Source organism: Apus apus, chromosome 3 (assembly GCF_020740795.1).
Source record: "Apus apus isolate bApuApu2 chromosome 3, bApuApu2.pri.cur, whole genome shotgun sequence".
NCBI lineage: Eukaryota > Metazoa > Chordata > Aves > Apodiformes > Apodidae > Apus > Apus apus.
In genome coordinates, this window is record NC_067284.1 from 66,810,329 (window position 1) to 66,831,616 (window position 21,288).

Sequence of the window (21,288 nt, forward strand, 5' to 3'; positions counted from 1 at the left end):
GGCACGGGGATAACCACCCTTCTAGAAATGAGGGTCACACAGTGAGCGGGAGACGGAAAGGGCTCAAATGGGAAAAGGAGAAGTGGAGACAGAGAGGAATGGAGAAGAAGCGCTGCTGCAATGCAAGCCGGAGGGTGATGAACAGGCGGTTGTGGAAGGGCAGAGAGGGGCAACGGAGGCACAGTGGGAACCTGCCTACGTGTAGGGGGGCTGGAAGGGGGAGCGCAGGAGCTGCAGGCTCACGCGTGCACCGCCTGCCCTGGCGCCGCACCCCCCTCCCTTCGAACCCCCGAGTCCCTCTGGGGTTCCCCGCCCCGTCCCTCCCGCCCGGCCGCGCTGCCCGCAGGGCCCTGGGCTCGCCGGCCCGGCCGACACGTGCGCGGGGCCCGACGGCGGGAGGCGGCCGGGCCGGGTCCCGCGCCGACACGCGCGGAGGGAGGGCGGGGAAGGGGCTGGTTCCCCCGGCGGGGAGGCGGGAGGGGCCGGAGGGGAGGGCGTCCCACGCCTGGCAGCTCTGCCCTCCTCGGGAGAGCCGCAGCCGGCACCCGCCAGGATTGGCAGGAGCCTGCGCCCTCCTCTTCCTCCCTCCTTCTCCCTCCTCCGCGGGGTGGGCTTCAGCCCTCCTCTTTCCTTGGGAGGGAGGGGGGGAATAGTTTCAAAAAAAGAAAAAAAGAAAGAGAAAAGAAATCCCAAGTCGCGTCCCCGACGTCTCCGGGCCCCGCGGCCGCAGCGGCCGCCCCACATTCCTGGCATTCCTGGGCCGTGACTCCCCGCGCCGCCCCAGCCCGGCCCCGGCCCCGCCGCCTCCGGCTCGCCCGCCCGCCGGCCCTGCTCGCCCCCGCGGGACACCAGTCCCCTCCCTCCCGCCCTGCCTCCCTCTTTCCCGCACCCCGCGGGCGGCAGCAGCAGTTCAGGGCGCCCCGGCCCCCCGCGCCGCCACCGGCGGCCGCAGCTCCCGGCCGCCCCGCCGACATTCCCCGCGGTGGCCGGGCCGGGGCGGCGGGAGCGGGTCTCCCTCCCCACCTCCCACGGGGAGCGGCCCGCTGCTGCCGCCTTCCCCGCCCGCTTCGGGTCCCGCCGGCAGCCGCCGCCTTCCGGGCCGGGACAGCCGCCTGCCGCGGTAGCGCACAAAGCCGGAGCCGCCGCGCTGCCCCGGCCGCCGCCCAGCAGGTAAGGACCCGCCGTCGCCGAAGTTTCCTCGAGTTGGGGCTCCGGGGCGTCCCCGCGCCTATCAGCCGCCCGCTCCGACTTTGGAACAATCCGAGTTGTGCCTTTGGCTCTGTGTGTGCCAGAAGCGAGCGGCGCGCAAGGCTGGTTCTGCTCGGCGATGGGCAATTACGGCTCCGCGGCGTGTACGCTGCTGTTGGTGTATGACGAAAATAGCTTAGGCTTGGGTTACAAATGCCAGTCAGTGACCTGCGATAAACAAGCTCCGGACAGTCCGTCCAGCCTGTGAATTCAATCTGCTAGAAACCCAGATAACGTGGCATTTGTATAATCAAGAGGTATTGGTAAAGAGCTGGGATCAGGCAGGGCTCTCTGCCGGGCTGCTCCTATTTACACCGCGGCGTGCCCGTGTTTGTCTTCCCCCCGCCCAGGGGTTCACCTTCTTCTTTGTTAGTTACAGTCAAGCCTAAACTGGCTGTTCGTCTTCAGCAAATACGTAACGCCGAGTTATGCAGAAAAGATCGCAGCGCGGCAGGGATGGGTGACATCTGAGTTCTGGTGTGGCAAAGTCAGTGAATTTTTAAGGTCTCAAAACTAGCTCTATCGGAGTGTGTTTCGGACGAGTCTTACCTAGTGTATGTGTGGTATGTGGATATAATGTGTCTGGGAGCTTTCCCATCAAGAATGTTTTATTTCTGATTTGCATAAAATAATCATATGTTTCCATCTTAAGCATCTCTTCGGGTGTTTGTAACTTTAACAAGGTGGGAAAAACAGTGACTGGTAAAGGCTCGGATTCAGTATGTTGCTGCCCAAAAAGTTTTTAGACATTTTTGATATGTAGCCTGAAACCATGGCTGAAAGAAATACTTTAACCAGAAGACAGTTCTTTTTTCTTTTAAACTCTCTGCAGATAATTATTACAGGGTTTGGTTGTTCTGAAAGTTCTGTTCTATGCTGAAGCTCTTTAGAGTTTGGAAAAATATACATGTAAAATGGCTCCCCCCAAATCACAAGTCATTACCTGCCAACCTCCATGTTAAGAGAGAAGGTAGTCAGGTCTTTTTGGGGAGACATGTGAGGGGAGGCAGTCCCAGCAGGGACTGCGCTCTGGTTATCCAGCTGGGAACGTCCTATCAAATATGAGTGACAAAATACAGATTATTCAGCTTTTTCTCTTGCCCTCTGGGGGGTCTGTAGCTGACATCTAGTGCTTGTTACATGGTGTAAAATAAAGCGTGTGTTGATATTATAGTAATGCAAATAAGCTGTAGGCCCTTTTCTGTTATTGGCAGTACTTTCTTGAACTTTTGGTTTCTCTAGGAGGCTGTGCCAGAGTTGCTTACAGGCAGAGGGCACTTGTGTGTACCTAATAGGTCGTGATACAAAAGTTGGGAGCTCTGCAAACTTGCCGTTTAAGCACAGCCCCTCGGCTGTAAGGTAGTCCCCTAAATCTCTGACAGAGCTTGTGGCCATCAGTTCCACCACTGCATTTGCGTGCCAGAAGCTTGAAAGCACCAAGGATCTCGTGGTGCAGATCAAGGCCAGACTGAGGACTGCGGGACTGATCTCTGTACTGAGCGTGCTGAAATTTTGTACGTACATTATATTTACAGTTTTAACTGTGTCTTTTAAATGTTCCTATAATAGTAGCAGAAATAGCTTTGGTTCAGTGTTGTTCATGAGGGTTAATTAGAAATGAGTGTTAATACTAAGGACTTTTCTCATGGTCATTCTTGTCCAGCAGAAGCCCATGAGTCAGTCAGTTATCGTAACTTAGATATATAATGGCTTTCTATGGAAGTGCTTTTGTACACTTAGCAAATTGTTTTGGCCACCAGTGGCTCCTCCAATCATGGAGAAAGTGTTAAATATAAAAAAAAAACCCAAAACACAGTTGTCTACATACTTCTGGTAACTGTATGCTTTCCTTTATTTGTGTGGTTTTTTGGTACTGCTGCAGCGAAAGGGGCTGCTCTTCATTCTGTTCCTCTTCATATTAACTGAGGCTATGTTTGATTAAATGTTATTTAAGTAGCTCAACTTAATCTGGATTTAAGTTTAGCATATATATATATATATATGTATATGTAGCGTGAAAAGCATACTTGAACTCTAGCTCCTGAGCTGGAAGCAAGTCCTTCTCTGTTGCAAGGGTTAGTCAGCTGAGGGAGTTTTATAAATTGGTAGTATACAAAGGTAAAAAGTTTTCAGCAGGAAATGCTGCTCAGTAGTATATGGGTCCTAGTCTTGCAAAGACCCACCCGTGTGCTTGAATTCATGCTCATGAATAGTGCTTTTGAAACCATGGAATTTCTTTTATATACATAATAATAAACATGTACACAAGTCTCTGCAGGAGCCAGGCTATAATACTTAGTATGCAGTATATTTGTGTATGTGCATCCAGCTCAATTACAAGAAGATTTCAATAAAGGCTTAATTTTTATGCTGAGCAGATGCTATGTAAAAGTCTTTCATGTCTAAGTCCAATGTGAAGTGCAGCAAGCCTTGGCTTATTTTACTTTGTGGAGTTCCACTGGAAAACTCCTGATCTTTGAAAGCTAACCATTTCCCTGTAGATGTCCCTCCTGTGAGGTGTATGGCTTTGCACAGGATTCTCTGAAATTTTGTGTGTCTGATTCAGTTTTTTAAATGTACTGGTTTTCTATTCAGAGACTCTGGGAAAGCTGCTGCTTCTTAGATTGTTTTAAAAAATGAAAGTTAAAGACTAGATCCTAAATGAACGAAGGTAGACCTGAGCCAAAGGCCAAGATCGTGATGAAAGTATGATTTTGGTTCCATTATCTAACCCTAGTTAGACATGCCTAGTGCAGGAAACCTCAGACCTCTGCAGGCACTTTTAGCTTCCTCTGGTTGTGCCGGGTTCAGTCTGTGTCTCTGTCCTGTGGGGTGCTCATCTGCCTAAGGCCTTCTGGTGTGCTGTGCACGTGGAGCTGAAGAGGTGATCTATGAGGAGACATCTCATGCTCTGAAGGTATAGGGTTCTTCACTAATGTGGAAATAGCCCTGGGAGCAGGAATTGCAGTCCACGACACTTCCCCTTTCCACTTTCCTCTGGGCTGTAGAAGGGACTGAGGAGAGCTAGAGCTCTGGGGTGCAAAAGGGTCAATGAGTTGCATGTCCAAGTGTCCAAAGGCTGACAGGTGTGACTCTCCTTTCTGCTTCTCAAACAGGATATTTTTTCTTCTGACCAAGAATACTTTTTTTTTTTTGTCAGTAACAATGTAAACCTTAAATTACCATGTGATGTAGAAACAGCTCTGAAAAGAGGGTGGTGAACGTGTATGTTGGTTATCTAATAAACTAGATGAATGATGGTGTGCCAAAACTTGCTAATGATGCAAAAGTATTTGGATTAGGCAAGATTGAAGAAGACTGAGAAGTTGTAAAGGGAATCCAAGAAAGCTGGGTAAAAGGGAAGCATAGCAGATGATGTTGATAAATTCAAGAATACGCATGTTAGAGGGAATAATCAAATTACTTGTTCATGCTACTGGATTGTAAATTAACTGTATTTATTAAGGTGGGGAGAAGGATTGCAACAATGTTTTATTTGAACTTATACACCTTCTTAATGCTTAGCATTGGGCAGAAGAAACATGCCACAGTCATTGTGCAATTCTGTGTTAATAACACAAGGAACTTTATTAAACTGGCATTCATATTCACCAGGAGTTGTGATCTTCTATCAAAGAAGAGAGACTGGAAAATATTCATATGAATGTGAACTGAAAATACTAGTCTATCTTTGTTTCAAGGAGATCAATTACAGGAGGCAGGGTACCTATATGCAAAGTAAAGTTTGGCCATTAGTAAGTAATAATTCCATTACCCTTTATACAATGCCTAGTTGTAAGAACTAGTTTGAAAGACAATGTATATAATACCTGTAAATAACGATTTTTTTTTAAAAAAAGCAATTAATTGTAATACTTGCTACCAAAGTAGAGGATATAAACCAAGAGCCTAATGGGCTGAAAAGTGAAATGTTTCTAGGGTCAGGAACAACAGTCACAGCAGTAGCCAAAGGGATGTTAACTGTGATGTTTAAGGGCATAAATCAAAGACATCTGATGAGAGTTAAGAAATTTACATTGGGACAGATCATGCTGTTAGTGTCTGCTGTCATATTTCATGTTTTCTTTTGGAGAACATAGGATAAGCTGCTGTTAAAAGCAGGATATTGGGCTGATGATTTGACCCATTATAGCAATTTAATTTCTGTGTTGTACTCTAAATGATGGTGGCAGGTGGAATTGAAATATTTATTTTTTTGTATATTTGGGCTTCATAGAAAGTAAAACTTGGACTTTAACTGTGTAACACAATTAAGTTTAATGTTTTGATTTATTGAGGCATGCTTTACTGCAGCCTGGACTGATAGAAGAACAGATATGATGGTTAGGCCTTATTTAAAAGGGAGTTAGCACTGGTGTCTATTATGAATCCATTTGGTAATGATGATCAATGATTTCTAGTATGTGCCTTAATGGACAGGGAGTATTTTATAATTTGTGTAGTTAATACAAGTATTTTTTAATTCTGTAACAGCATGATAGTTACATGCCTGACTGTGACAAACAGATGGACTAGTGTCTGGAGGTAACTAGTTGTTCTGTAACTTAGAGAGTCTCTCAAATAAAATATTGTCAAAGCAATAGTGTACCCACAGCATGGAATTCTTGCACGTCTGTAGAGTGTGAATGTTAACCTGTTGCAGGAGAGAAAGTGGGGAAAAAATTGATTTAGTAGCAGGCATCCCAACTGATCAACACCTCATGTTAATGTAATAGTGTATGTAGGGTATTACAGAGTTAAGCTTTGCCTGTAGAAGTTTCAGAAAAGGATACTATAACCCAAAGCATAAAAAGGAAAGTATTTTGCAACTTTTAGGTGGTCTGACCAACCAGAATGAGCTGTCTTGCAGGCTGCCTGGCAGCTATCCACAAAATAAAATGCACCTGATTTTTCTACTTCCCCCTTGAAAAGGCTGAAGCTATTTTGAAGGTAGCCTTTGCATTGCTTTTCTGAACTCAGAAAATAAGGTTAATGGGAAGGCTATAATTTGTGAAGATGCATAAAAACAGTGTTTTCTTTTGAGACTGTTCTTTGAACATTGGGCTTGATTGAAAGCATAGCCACCCAAAGGACACTAGGTTTGGCCTTAGCTGAGGAGAAGTTGGCTGTGTAGAAGTGTGAGGTTACCAGTAGTTGTTTTAACTTGTGTTTGTGCAATTCTTTGTTTTTACAACTGAGAAAATACTTTGCATTCTTCAGGTTTTTTAGATTAGCTCTTATCATGGAACTCCCTCTTTTGAGAGGAGGCATTCACTACCTTGTAGATAAAATGCCTTTAGCTTTTTATTGATGATGATAATTAAGCTAGGTTTTTTGGACAAGCTTGGGCAAAATCAGGAGACTTTGCCAGTCAGAGATTCAAGTAATAGAAGCCAGATCCCATTTTTTTGTGTCTACCACTGCATGTAATTTTCATTTCAGCCCTCCCCTCAGCACTTTGATTTGTTCTTTCAATGCAAAACTGTATCCTGTTCATAGTGGAAACCCTGTATTTTCTGAGTATGTGATATGCAGTGCTTATCTCAGGTGCTCTAAAAGTGAGACAATGTGTGAAGGAGTTCCGACACAAAACTTTGTACTTGTTTACCGGGACAGAGGGAGAGGAGAGGGAAAAGCAATATATCCATTGGCCTAATTCACCTTGTACTGAGATGGAGTAAAACTTCTGATGCCTTCAGTGGAAGCCTTCAAAGTCCTACACTAAATTTAGATATTTCTGAGAAAGTCTACTGTACCCCTTAAGAGCTTTCTGAAGTGTTCAAATGTGAACAGACGTGCCACTGGAGGAAAAACCCTGATGGTCTTTGAGGCTGACAGGAATTTATTTCAGAGGTCCTGGAAAACAGGATGAAATCTGAAATGATTGTAATTTTATTTTTTTTTTCTTGGTTGGCATACTGTAAGAGCTACTGAGTAGGATTGGTGTCTATTTACATTCTTCATAGTGTTGTGAAGACCCAGTCTGTTTAGGAAAATGCTTTATCTGGTCTGCTTGCCAGATAAAGAAGTTAGCTGCTAACTTAAGGGGATGGCTGATTCAGTCTTTTACTGGTTGACAGAAACACCAATAGAGATTTCGGAGCTCTAAAACTCTGGTAGGTTCAGAATGGAGGGTGCACAGGACAAGTTTCTGCTTGTGTATAATAGAATTAGTGTAGAAATATTTGAGCTGAGGTCCTGTAATCCCTTGCACCTTTGCCAATGACTGCATTTTTGAGAATCTGTGTTAGGAAGCTACAGCACAGGATTGATACTTATGTGTTGCTGCTTCCCACTTCGTTGTGCGCCTTTCAGATAGAAGGGAAAGGCAATGACAGGGTTTTCTGGCAAGATTTCTTCATTCCCATGTTCTTCTTGGTAGCTTGGTGCCTCAAAATGCATCTGTGCATAGTTGGAAATCTTGTTCATAAACCAGAACTAAAATACTGTAGGAGAGTATTATTGAGGCAGGTTAGCATTTAGCATCCAGATACTAAGTATGTTCATTGCTAGTAATTGTACTTTTTTTTTTTTTTTTTTAATTAACATTCATTCTGACAAGCTGGAAATAAAAGCTGCCATGTAAAGATGGAAGTTATTTTTGCTTGTTATATATTTTAGGGCTTTTGGTACAGTTTAATGTTTCATACTACTTAATGTTATGTAGAGAAAAGTGTTAAATAGAATGCTGCAAATGAAGACTTAGAATTAATTTAATAATTAATGTTTTTTACTTCCTTTCTGCATTGTAGAACGTGCTTTACAGATAGCAAAAAAACATAATATGTGTCTTAAATTACAGTCTAAGGAAAAGAAATGGTTTGATGCAAAAGGCAAATGGTCTGTTGGGGAGAGCTGATGTATATCTGAGGATTTTGGTTTCCTTGGTCATACCCTGCTCTCCTTTATAGCTGGTTCATTTCTCAGAAGTTCTTCTGGTTTCTGTATTTAATTGGTAAATTGGCATAAACATGTGGATTTAAATATGCAAATTCAGGAAGACAGATTTCCTGCAAATTTAACGTTCAGTAATTAAGAGACAGTTGTTTTGGAAGTGAATTTTTGATACCATCTCAGGACCTGACCTTGTGAAGTGTTGAGCATTTCCCTGGAGCTGGAACGGAGGGAGGCATATTCAAGGAAAATACAACAGCATGGTTTATGTCTTCCTGACTTGCTATATGTTAATTTTGCTCTAGCCCTTCTTCTTCTTCTTTATTGCTATTGTAGTAACCTAAAGCAGTAGCTCACAGAACAGCTCTGAGCTTTTGTAGTATGTATTTGCATATAACTCTTCCTTGCTGAAAGGGTAAGTGATTAATGTGGGTAGGATGTGCTTTTAAAAAAAGATTAAACCTTGCCTAATGATGGCGTGGTTATTTGTTCTGATGTGCAAATGGCTTTATCCAGAAAGACTGATATATTCTTACAGTTTTCCTACAACCTGACTTATGTATGGAGATTGTCACCCAGGAATTTACTAATCTGTCAAAACATCTACAAGGGGTGGGTACACACAGGAGACAATAATTTTTTTCTATTAGTAATGTTAGCTTCTGTTGATGTTATATAGTTTCTTTCTGTGCTGGTTTTGGCTGGAATAGAGTTATTTTTTTCCAGAGTAGCTGGTATGGGGCTATGTTTTGGATTTGTGTTGAAAACACTGTTGATAACAGAGATGTTTTCGTTATTGCTGAGCAGGGCTTGCACAGAGTCAAGGCCTTTTCTGCTCCTCACACCATCCCACCTATAGGAGGCTGGGAGGGCACAAAAAGTTGGGAGGGGACACAGCTGGGAGAGCAGACCCTCACTGACCAAAGAGCTATTCCATACCATATGATGTCATGGACAAAGGAGAAAGGGGAGGACGTTGTGGATGATGGTGTTTGTCTTCCCAAGTAGCGGTTGCGCGTGATGGAACCCTTCTGTCCTGCAGATGGCTGAACACCTGCCTGCTGATGGGGAGTGATGAATGAATTCCTTGTTTTGCTTCGCTTGACTTTTGCTTTACCTATTAAACTCTTTATTTTAACCCACAAGTTTTCTCACTTTCACTCCTCTAATTCTCTCCCCTGTTCCACCAGGGCTGAGTGAGCGAGTGAGTAGCTGCGTGGGGCTTAGTTGCCGGCTGGGGTTAAACCACAACACTTTCCTACTTTTGTATTTTCAGCTTGTGTTACAACAGAAGTTTGTTAACATGTAGCTTAAGTTTCGTGTTAGCTTTGTGTGTTCAGTGTCCTTGACAAGTATCACTAACTCTCTGCATAGAGCTGTGAAATTTTGCACTTCCCTTTCCCCTTCTTAGAGTAGTACACTGAAATGGTCATGACAGAACTGTGAGCTTGCAGTAATACAGTAAGTTCTATGCAAGAAGATCTGTTAAATTCATGGGCTATGCAGCTAACTTCAGAAAAAAACCCTGCCCACTGTTTAATACCACTTAATTTTCTTTCTCTGTTCTCCTTAGTAGTGTGGATTCATAATGCAATTTAATTTATTTTTGACTTGTCATGGAATCTAAGTGCATTTCTCAGTCTCTTCTTGTTGTAGGTTTCAATCAAACAGAACAACCGAGGATGTGACAATGACAGTGAAGGATATCCTCAATTATTCCAGTACTTTCATAGAATGGAAAAAGTGGACTTGCTCGTGGTTACCTTAAAAGCACTTTTTGCCACAGCCTGGGAGCTGTGGCCACAGATTGGATAGCAGAATGTGTTAGTTTTGTTGAGTGCCATTTACACAAGTTAAAATATGGAAATGAAAACAAAATAACATTTAAAACTTACATGTTGAAAAAGACACTTTGGTAACACAATGAATAAAATAATTTTATCAGATTAAGACAGAATCTAGATTTTTTTGTCAGGAAAAACTTCCTGATAATGAGCTCTAGGTTTTATTATATTAAACCCTCAGGAATAGTAGCTCTATTGTGGGAACTATGTTAAAATAACACTATAAAGTCCATTAGAGCATTTAGTGAAGAGTCTAAGTCTCTGTCACAAAAATGGACAATGTTCTGGCTTTGTAACTGAATATATCTCTTTCTTCATAGTGATTTGAAATAGTTAAATATTTTAAAAATCAAAGCTACTTTCATGCCAGCTACTCTGGGTTCTTTGTACTCCAGGTTTCATCAGACATTGTTAGACCTGCTCTCCACAACATGCTTTAAGCAAGGTGCTAAATTCATCTCAGGGAGAGCCAGTGTGGATAGGAACTGTTGGTGTGATGACTTATGTGTAGATTTCCTCCACTGCTGTCTCAGTGAAGTTATTTTACTGGCATGTGTGGTAATCTCTGTGTACAGGGGTCAAACCTAAAAGAATCTGATCAGTGTAGCAAACTGATTGTGCTGGGTATCAGGTGCTACACTGCAGTCGAAGGGGCTGTGCATTCAACAGACCAGAATCTCTTCTCCATGATTTTGTCACTGTTGGGTGTTTAAGTAAGTCTTTATGTTTGAAAAGAAGATTGAGGAGAGGCTGAAATAGGGGTTTTTTTGTTTGTTTCTTTTGTTTTGTTTTTATAATATATTTTATAATAATCTCTTATCCCCCATAATGGTAGAGAAATACAGGAAAGGCAAACAAAGTTTATAAAATATCAAAGGTATGTGGCTTAAAAGTTGTTTTGGCAACTGATGAAAACTATTACTCTGTAGTCTTCTAAATGTGATGTGCTTTATTATAGGCTATGTACAGTTGCATCACGTGCTGCCTGTCACGACAGCCCTTGCAGCATTTTGCTGTAGTTTGTATCTCTCAGGAGCTAGAAATGTGTCAATGAAAAGGACCCTGTGTATTTAGGAGTCTTAGAAATACTGAAATAAATTACAGTACTTTACTACAGCATTTGTCTGTATATGCCTTTAAAGACTATGTGCCAAATATTTTGTATTATATTTTCAGTAGCTTGTCTACTTTAATATCGTCTTGACATAAGAAACATGGCAATGAATGGTGGTTCTGTTGGAGTTGTAAGTAGAAGACGTTATCAAGTATGTAGAAGCAGTTTGTGTACTGAGTTTTTTTAAACATAAATGCATTAGCTCATGAACAGTAAGAACTTTAGAAGGACAAACTGCAAGGCCAGAGGAAATTAAAAACAAGATAACCTCTGCTTGCCATTTCTGGTAAGACTGAGTCCTGACTATCCTTGTCCTTCCAGGCTCATGATGGTGACAACTGTGTCTTATGTTCCTTGACCAGGTAGAGAGTATAAGACAGGTAACTGAGGCTTTGTTAGGTTAAATTCAGACCTTTCTCTGGAGATAGTTATGACGCAGCATAATTAGACAGAAGGGGCTCAGAGTTTTATGCAAGAGAGGCCAGTACAGTCCACATGGGTTCTAAGATACGAAAGGTTAAGTGCTGCGTTTGGGTATGTACTGGTGTTGTAACACACCTCACATCGTTAGGATATGTGTGGAAAATTACAACTCAGTTATTCAAGACTGTACTAAATCTAGTTAATACCTCATACTTCTTACACATCTGTCAATGTGGTATAGTGATTATTTACCTTGGCACTACTGTAAGCTGCAAGCAGGAAGTCCAGTTGGTGAGCATGGCATCCCAAAGCCTCCGGCATACGCTTACCAGCCCCACTGCCACCAGCATAACCTGCAGCCCTGCTTACCAAACCAGGGTGTTCACATAACTGGAGGTTTGCAGGATCAGGGCATCAGTTTGTAACAGGAAATTGCTTTTCCAAAGGTGAGGGTGTGAAAGGGGTTTGTAACGCCTGACAGCTTGTTACAAATTAAGTTCTGTTGTATTAAAACCGTCAGAATTATTGCTCACAAAGTCAATTGCTATGGTTTTATTTTAAAACAAAGAGCTATAGTGGTAAGACTGATGTGCTTAACCTGAGTTCTCTTAGCATGCTTTTTAGCTATATCTGGGAATAAGTAAATGCCTAAAATAATGTCTGGTTTTGTCATCTCTTTGGTAGTCTGCTTGCTTCCTGTGTTACGAAAGTCATCATTAGATTAGCTGTGTTTAAGCTTCCTGTCTCTCCAAGGTTTTTTCCATTATTTTTACAACGATGTTTCTGTAATAAAGGTTTTGCTTAAATTATGCTCTGATTTTTGGGTTGGTTTTGTTTGTTTGGTTTTGGTTTGTTTTTTTTTTCTCCTGTTTGGTTTATTCTTCGTTTTTTCTCTCCACTTTCTTTGTCTAAAATAGCTTTCTAATTTTGATACATTCTCAGGTTTTTCTTTTTTTAATGGCAGATGCTGTTGTAATAACATGCGGGCTAAAAAGCATAATACTAGTTTTGTCTGCAATTGGTGCCTCTTAATAATTTGTACAAAGAGCCAAACAACCTGTTTAGCTGTATCAGTTCATGTTCTTGCTCTATGAAGTACCCCAGGCTTTTAAATGAACTTCTAAGTGTGGTGTAAGAGCTATAAGAGCAGTGTCCTTCACTGTGTCAGAGAGAGATTACTCTAGTTTGAATGATTCAAAAGAGGTCTTTAGCATATGGCGTTACGGTGTGGATATTTTGGTTTCTTGCTTTTGGTTTGTTAGATGTCTGTGTGTCAGGAATAGGGGTAAAGTCACTCATGTGATGCCTCAGGTTAGACAAGAAAAATGACATGAATGGTGTTGTTTGCCTCCTCTAACCAACCATTATGCCACTTTTTTTGGTCTTTTGTGGTGAAAGTGCTATTGTTTAATAGGTGACACTTTAGCTGTGAACTCTGGCTGAAAAAATTAGTATCTGAGGTGCAAAATGTCATATTTGGCACATGTAAGGTAGAGATATTGAAACTCATCTTGAAATACGTCAAGTTTAGCATATTCTCTTGCCATTAAGTGTGGAAACTGCTTACTGAAAAGAATTGGCATGCTGGATTTCACGTGTGCTCATTTACTTATCTAAGCAACAGGTAAATCTAGACATGAGGTTTTGAAGCAAAAACCAGAGCTGAATTTTCAGAACAGTGGTGTAGAATTCCTCCAGGACAGTTCCGCCTTAGTTAGACCATGTGCAAAAGTTTTGCCATTTCTGTGCACTCTGCTTGACCTTCTGCATGTCCCTTATGGTTAAGTCTGTTTCCATTAATAGATGTCATTTGCTTGTCAGTGTGTGTATTTGCCTGTAATGCTAATGAGATTGCAACTTTCAGTGTAAATAAAGATTGAAGTAAGACTGTAATGTCAAGGTCTTTAGGCTTGTCCTGAGGTTTTACCCCTCTGATTAAACTTTTTTGGTTTCACAAATGCAGCTGCTGCCTTGCTAATTGTTTCCTTTTGAATTTCACATCAACTCCTGTCTTAGTGCTGTAGCATGTGCATTAGCTCCTTTTGTGTTCTATTGCCTTCAAGTATAATAATGAATTTGTGAGTTATCAGGATAATATTTAGATTTGCTTTTTCAAATTTTAATTTTTGGGGTGTTAAATAATTTCTTGACAAATTTTCTCATTACAGTTTCTTTCTGTGTTCATTGATTCCTTTATTGTATCATCTAGGTTCTTTTAAAATATGACACTCATGGCAGAGTTGAATGGGAGACTTTGCCCCAATTTGACACCAGCATTCACATTAATCCACTAACTCAATTTTATGTTTTCCTAAGTTGTGACAGCAGCACTGTGATACTTGAGCTTGCTTCATAATGATGCTTTGTCTTTGTAGTTACTAATGGTCATTTAATTTATTTGCTTCTGAAAGCTATGTATTATTTTAGTAAGTGACAGGTTTATGTTTTGCATGTTTAGCCTGTGACCACAGTAACAAGCAGCCCCTTCCTTTCCATTAAAATATACTTTCAGGGTCATCCTAATTGATTGCTTTCACTTACTTGCATATGTTATGCTCTTCATTTGAGCGTCATTGTCTTGATGGTAATGAAACAAAAGCCCAATTAAATCTTGCACTATTCTGGGAAGTCGCTTGCCAGAATTTGACATTGGAACAAAGGACGTTTCATTGACAAATTTCTTCAGAGGAATATGTCTCAGTGGAGGTCTATAAAGTAGCACATGTGATTTTAGGCATTTGCCAGCTATCACTTTTAAATTATTTTTAATCTGTGGCTGAGCCTTCTGCCCTGCTCTGAAGATGTGACTCAGAACAGTACTTGTGCTGTAGAGAGTCTCCTTGTAGTACTTGAAGAGCTAATTTTCATTCACCGAGAACTTGAAAGCCCCCTCAAAACACTGTCTTCCTGAAGTAGGCAAGATGAGAATAAACAACCTCGTAACTTCTTGAAGTGTTCAACATATGGCTGTATGGCATGAAGAGGGGATTAATTTTTTTCTTTCTTTTTGCAAGATATGACCCTGTAAATACCACTTGACTGAAGCCATTGTATTTATTACTCTTAATATTTCTCTTTTAAGAGCTGTAAATCTGAAGAGTCACTTTAGGATTGGAAAAAGAATGAATTAGAACAATGTTTTTTCCAAACTCTGCCTTGCATGGCTGTTGGCATTTATCCTGGTGTGTAAAGTGGTTTGAGAAAGGGGAGGGAACAGAAAAGATAAAGAGGAAGAGGGCTCTGAAGAACCTGCTTCAACAGGACTCTTCAGAACAGTTACAGGACCACTGCCTTATCGCATAAAAACTTGTAAAATGTGTGAGAAGAGAACTTCATTTGGGTCTCCAGCTCTCTCTCTCTGTTACCGTTATCTTTTTTATTTGAATTCTATAGCCCCCTATCACTGTATATCAAAACAGAGACAATAATTGTCAACAGTTCCAAGTACGTGTGTACATTATTATGTTTGATTTCCACCGAGCCATAAACACTCTTTGTCCTTTGCCTTTTACGAGCTATTGGCTTGGCTATTCCTTGTGGACAGGAAAGCTGTGTTTAATGCTTTGTAAAGTGGCCATCAGTTCCTTGCTTTTATCTCTATTCAGCATAAATTATTTTCAGTAAGGCCACAGGACTGTTTTGGCCAGGATTTGCAGGTGTCCCTTGTGGAGAGCTATTTCAGGATAAAGGCTTAATCTTGCTGTTTCTTTCCTCCCCTTCTCTCCATTTCATCTCTCCTTGAAGAACACTCATCCTGAATGATAGGAGCCCATGGTTGGTCTCTTTCCTCCTCCATGGCTCACTTTTTTTTTTTTTAAAATTTTCAGAATTAACCCTCAACTGTATAGGCTGAAGCATATTCTTTTATGCTTAAGCTTATAAAATTGGTGTGCACTGCCATTGCAATATTTCTGAGGGGAAATTCAGCCCCTAATTATCAAATTAGATGCACATTCTGGTTCTTTGGCATGACTTTACTTCTGCCCATCTGTTAGGTTGGCACTCTGCCCTCTCAGAAAGTAGCCGACCAGTTTCAGCTGAGCAGAGGAGCCAACCAAAGATGGGTTGAGAGAGGCAGCCCGAAGAACACTTTATGTTCGATTCCTCTTGCCAAAAGCTCTTCCTGTTTGCAAACAATGTCAGCTTAAGCCCATATGCTTCATTACATGGGATGACATCTGTGGAGACAGATGCAGGGATGGCAATACAAATGACATTTGATAAGGAAGGGCATATGTTATGAAACCAGACACCACTATGTGTTGAAGACCCTGTCTGTGCTGCACGTGTGTACACAGGAACAGATTGCTTGTGGGTTTTGTTGTGTGAGTGCATTCATTGGCCAGGGCTGGGCCTTTGAAGTATGTCAACATTCAAGGTTTGTGTTAGCTGTTACTGCACTGATATGATTTGGTAGTTGCAAGTTATCAGGCTAGATCAGTATTTTGCTTTAGTACTTGGAATGGCAACGTGCATTAGCACGTCCAGTAGTTAGCAACCATGTAAGGAAACACGTTTAGGTAATGCCAATGAAAGAGATGTCTGTTGTGGACAGAGGATTCTGCTGTGGACTGTCTTTCTGAAGGATTTTAGTGTTATCTTCCACAATGTCTTCTAGGAAAGCCACTGATTGCAGCATTTAGAAATACAGTACTTGCATGTGAATTTTTCATGTCTGGGTAGGAGAGATGTAAAAAACCCAAACACGCTTCTTTTTGAGCAATTTCTTTACCCCTTTATTAGATTATGCTGCTTTTTCACCAGAGGTCGATTTTCTCCCAAAAGCTATTTTTAGCAAGTACCTCTGCTTTTATGATTTACAATGTGAAAATTACATTTAAAAACCAGAAGATAATTTTAGTTATTGGAAACTTTAAAGAGGTACCATCAGATGAAGATCTAGTTAACTCTTTTAAACTGACTTTCACATTCTAAGCCAGTCTGAGACAAGTATTGCTACTTAAAAAATGTTTTTTGTTGTTGATGTGTATGGAATAGCAACATACGTGCAAACAACAAAAGATACAGGGCTGTTCGTGGAGCCTTCCAGACCAGCCATGTCAAAGAAGCGATGCTAAGTTACAGGAGAGGGGAAGGGAGAGCAAGTAGTGGCCCTAGCACAGTTACCTGGGGAGACTATCTTCTCTTCTGAAGATGGAAGGACAGCAAAGAGAAGTGATTTCAAGGAACCTTCAGTGAACAGGAAAAGAAGAAAGTGCTTTTGGTTGCCTGTGCTGCTTCTTCCAGCAATTCCAAGGTTACATTTAGCAGAAAAGTGATTTGCAGTTGCAATAAGGTAGCAGAGCAGTTATTAGTAGATATATGGAGAGTATTACTATTAGTATGAAATACTGTTAGCTTTATATTAATTTAAAATGTTTACATTGAATAAATATATTTTGTTGGTTTGGAGCACAAGCAAAAAAACTCCATGTGCAGTATTTGGAATGTAGGCCTTATCAGCCATATTTGATAGCTACATTTTTAGTGTTCGGGTGAATGGAAAACATACCTTTCCAAGAAGATTAGTAGGACTGTAACAAATAGTTTCAGAAATTGACATCATTTCTCCAACAAGCTATTTTGATACTTCTTGTACATTAAAGTCTGTTTGCCTTTTTTGAGGAACCTGTTTTTTTTTCCAAATCGGGTCTGATAATTTTGGAGAGTAGGTGACTTCTAATTTTTCATTAATTGGGATTTATTTTTGGAGCATTTCTTGGAATTATGACACTCTTTACTTGGTGGCTTAAGGACAATATTGTTTTTGGTAACTAAAAGAGCTCCTAAAGTGTATGTGTGTATATATATATCTAGAGCTGTTAAACACTCGGACCAAGTGCAAGTTGTTGAATTTGCAGTGTTGTGGGGAAGCCAGTTGGGAGGAGGAGGATTTCCTTGATCATACTGATACAATCACTTTCTCTACACAGCTTTATTTCTGCATTTACAGAAAGATAATTTTGCTTCTAGTTTGGATTTGACAAAGGAATTTTCCAAAAGTATTGAGGAGTGTTGGTTTCTCTGGTTTGTTTGGTTTATTACAAAACCTTGAATACCTCTTTTCCACCTCTTACATGTCTCGATTGTTTTATCTGTAATAGAGAGTTAATAATGGTGATGGTGATGATGATGATGGGGATAATAACGATGATTTTCCCCCATCCCCCCCCCCCCCCACCCCTGCAAAGTGCTCCATCACTTAGAAAAGATAGTGCAAAGTATCTTTTTCTATATACTGCAAGGTGTTACTCAAATTACTCAGTAACTCTTTCCCTAAAGTACTTAATCCAAAAGGTGCAAATAAATATTTCCCTCTTTAATTTCAAAACTGGTTTAGTAGTTGCAAAGTGCAATTTCAGGTAGCTATTCAGACTATATGAAAATTCAATGCAAGTAATGAGGATTAAATGATAGAGGCTGAGATGTGTACTGGTGTTTATTTTCTTACTGTATTAAACTGCTAAAAAATTGCACCTATTTGTACAATGTGCATACTACAGTGTACATATTTATATTGTCTTTTTTTTGCAGAACAACAGTGCTTCTGGTGCATTTAATGTCAGTGGTTTTTATACAGTTTGCTGAAAAATTTGCCTTATTTTGCAAAAGGTTGAGGATACCCTTACATTTGACTTACAAATTTGTTTGGTACAAAAAGTCTGGTTTAAGACTGCAGTGCTTTCAGTTATCAATGGATCTTTCTGCGTGTACATCTACAGGTACTTTTTCCTATTGAAGGATCAAACCAGCATTTTATTTGGTTACATGATGACTTGCATAAGTTGTTGCTTAGACAAAGTAGCCAGAGGGTTTGGCTTTGCTTGTCCTACAGCTGTATGTTAATGGCAGCATTGCTGGAGCCAACTACTAAAATGGAAGAAACTTGCTTGATTTGCTCCTTGTTTTTGCCTTTCTGTATTGAATGTCAGTGTTGCTGTGCCTTCTGTGTGTGTGTGTGTGTGTATATATATATACATATATATATATACTTTTTTGTGTGTGGATTTGAGATTGGCTTGAATTGATGGGACGAGGAGAGGACTGCTTGGCACATGAAGCATTGTACAAGGTGCTTTAAAAAACAGGAATTGTCTTCGCTATTTACTTTTAGAGAATTGCTGCTCTTACCTCCTCGTGTTGCTGTTAAGGGTTTAAGTGTGTTGACTTTCCCATGCGAGCTCTGACATTCTGCTGGCCACAGGATCAAGCTCTCCAGTCCAGGCCAGCCTTATAGGCTATTTGCTTCAATTTTAGAACAGCACTCAGTTCTGAGGAAATACATCGCCTGGTACTACCAGCCCAGAAGTTGCATGAGACTTCAAAGCTCTAGTCTAACACACTGTAGAAGTAATTTCCAAGTACAAAAATTTAGGTGTTCCAGACTTCCTTAGATAGTTCATCTCCAGTAGTGATGCCTGCTTTGGAAAGCCTGTTTGCTTGCCCCTCTGGTACAACAGGGACAGCTATGTCAAAAGGAGGGGTGGGACAATTCTGAAATAGTACCTGGACCAACATGGAGATCAAAACAATTCTTTTTTAGAGAAGCACTGGAAGGAATTCCAAAACTTGAAGGCTGCGACATCTTTCTAACCAGATGCTCTAAAGTGCTGAGTATGTTGACACCTGCCAGTATTGGGAAAATAGAGAGCTGTACGACTTGTTACTTTTTTGAAACATGCTGAATTAAAATGACAGCTCTATGTCAAAGAAGTGGCAGTATTTGATTTATATTTAAATAATAATAATAATAATAATAAAATAATCCTGATGCCTGCATTATACTGCCTGTAGAGTTGAGCAGTAGAACATTACTAGAAAAAAGGGATTTCCAAATAATCTTGGAAATTCCATTCCCTTAATTATTTTCTTTACAGAGACAACTTGCAGCTTAGCTCATGGCTTCTACAAGATTCAGAGTGGTTATGGCATTGCAGATCTCTCCTAATGATATTAATCCTAACCATGATAACTAATGATATTAAGCAAATTTTCCACTACTGTGATCATCTGTGCGCAGTGCTTTGGAGACAGGGGAGAAAAAATGTCAGCATCTACATGGTTACTTGAGGAACATGCAAGTTAAGCACCTGACATCGGGTGAGTCACCCTCCAAATATGTGTGATTGAATGGGGGTTTACCGATTGCTGCAGTTGATTAAGACCAAATGTATCTGACATGTGAAACACTTTATTTTTGAAGGTAGAAAGAAGTACACTGTAAACACCCATAGTTTACAGACCTTACTACCATTAACTGTCTGCAAAAACCCCCACAGGAGTAGGTTTGTGAGTGAAAAAAGTGCTTTTGTTGCCAAGCAAGTGATTCTAACGTTTTTAATGCACTTTTTAAACGTTGTTGTTAATTGTTTTCTAATGATAATGAGCCTCGATGAGAATTGCTACACCTGGTTGTTTTCTGGTTGATTCCTTTTTAATGAAGCAACTTGCCTGTTTAGAAGTTTCCGCGCTGTTTTGACCTAACACTGTATCTGGGCTCTGACTGTAAGAGCAAAATGCAGATGTTGTTCCAACATTTTTTTATGGTCTGCACGTTCAGCAAGACAAAAGTTCAGTCTTCTGGCACAGACTAAGCAGGTAAGAAGATCTAAGTGTAAATCATGGTGAGATATGCTCTATAATGTACGTGAGTTGGGAACACAGAGGGTAGGGACTGAAGATGTTTTGACCTATCTGACGCAATGGCTGAAGGCAGAGGTTGGTCATCACAAAGTTTCATTTAGCTATATCGGCTTAAAGGGGAAACAGAATATTATCTAGTGAGCCTCAAACAACTGTTTTAAGTAGTGAATCATTCCAGAATGAATTATTGTTGTAATCCTGAAGAATGAAGGTTGGTCCTGGGCATTGATAAACAGGCCTGCTGGAGAGGCAGAATGCCACTTTGCCTCCTGCAGCTGTGTTGTCACTGTCCATTAGCTGTACAAGCAGCTGGTTATTCAAGTGCTTAAATATAGATTGAGGAGCTTAATAGTAAATAGCTATTTAAACAATGGGTGCTTCTAGTACAATGCTTAAGCCAAGATTTACTGTTGCAACAGATGCCTGAGCAAATAGTAGTGATACTATGGATTAAAAACAAAACAAAAAAACCCCAATGAAAGTATCAATAGTGAAATTTTGTGCTGGATTCGCTAGTAGTAACTCATTGCCTCGTTGATGGAGTGTGAAACAGTAGTCCAAAATTAGTTAAAGTGCTTATAGATGGATTATTGAGATGAAGAAGCTGTTTGGAATGTGGAGTTTTGAAACAACTAATCCAGGGCAGTGCTTTATGTTTGGTAGTTTTGTAGATGCTTTTGTATCTTTGGAAGGAGTTATGACCATTGTTTCTGGTATTATACATGCTTAGTGCACAAGCTTTTAGTAAATTACCATTGTTTGACTCGCATCTTATTAAACAAACATAGATTGAAACAGATTTCATGCTGTAAAAACAACTGCATACAAGCCAACTTCTTTGTGCATGTGGGTTATATATCATTTCCCCTCAGGAATTAACAACATACCTTGAACTCTACTTTTTAATTTGATTGAAAGAGAGAGCCTTGCACACAGAAGAATAAAAACTCTTGGACTCAATAATCTCTTAATCTCTATAAAATGCCTGAATGTTTAGCTTTGATAATGTATGAAACAAATCTGATGATCCATAACATTTCTGATGTGCATTCCATCCCCCCTCTTTTTTTTTCAGCAAAAAGATATTAAAGCAGACATAAACCAGTGTATGACAGATGGGTT

At 40.6% G+C, this 21,288-nt stretch overlaps 1 protein-coding gene across 3 annotated transcripts in view; it reads left to right on the forward strand.

Moving 5' to 3' along the window:
- Positions 1-949: 949 nt before the first annotated feature.
- Positions 950-21,288, forward strand: part of PTPN14 (protein tyrosine phosphatase non-receptor type 14) — a 116,094-nt gene continuing 95,755 nt past the window's right edge. The window contains exon 1 of one of the 3 annotated variants that reach the window (XM_051612977.1): positions 950-1,170. The gene's annotated coding sequence lies outside the window, so the exon portion shown is untranslated. Of the gene's footprint in view, positions 1,171-1,686; positions 1,736-2,672; positions 2,763-21,288 lie in introns of those variants that run through there. The other 2 variants (XM_051612979.1, XM_051612978.1) reach the window with 2 other exon arrangements.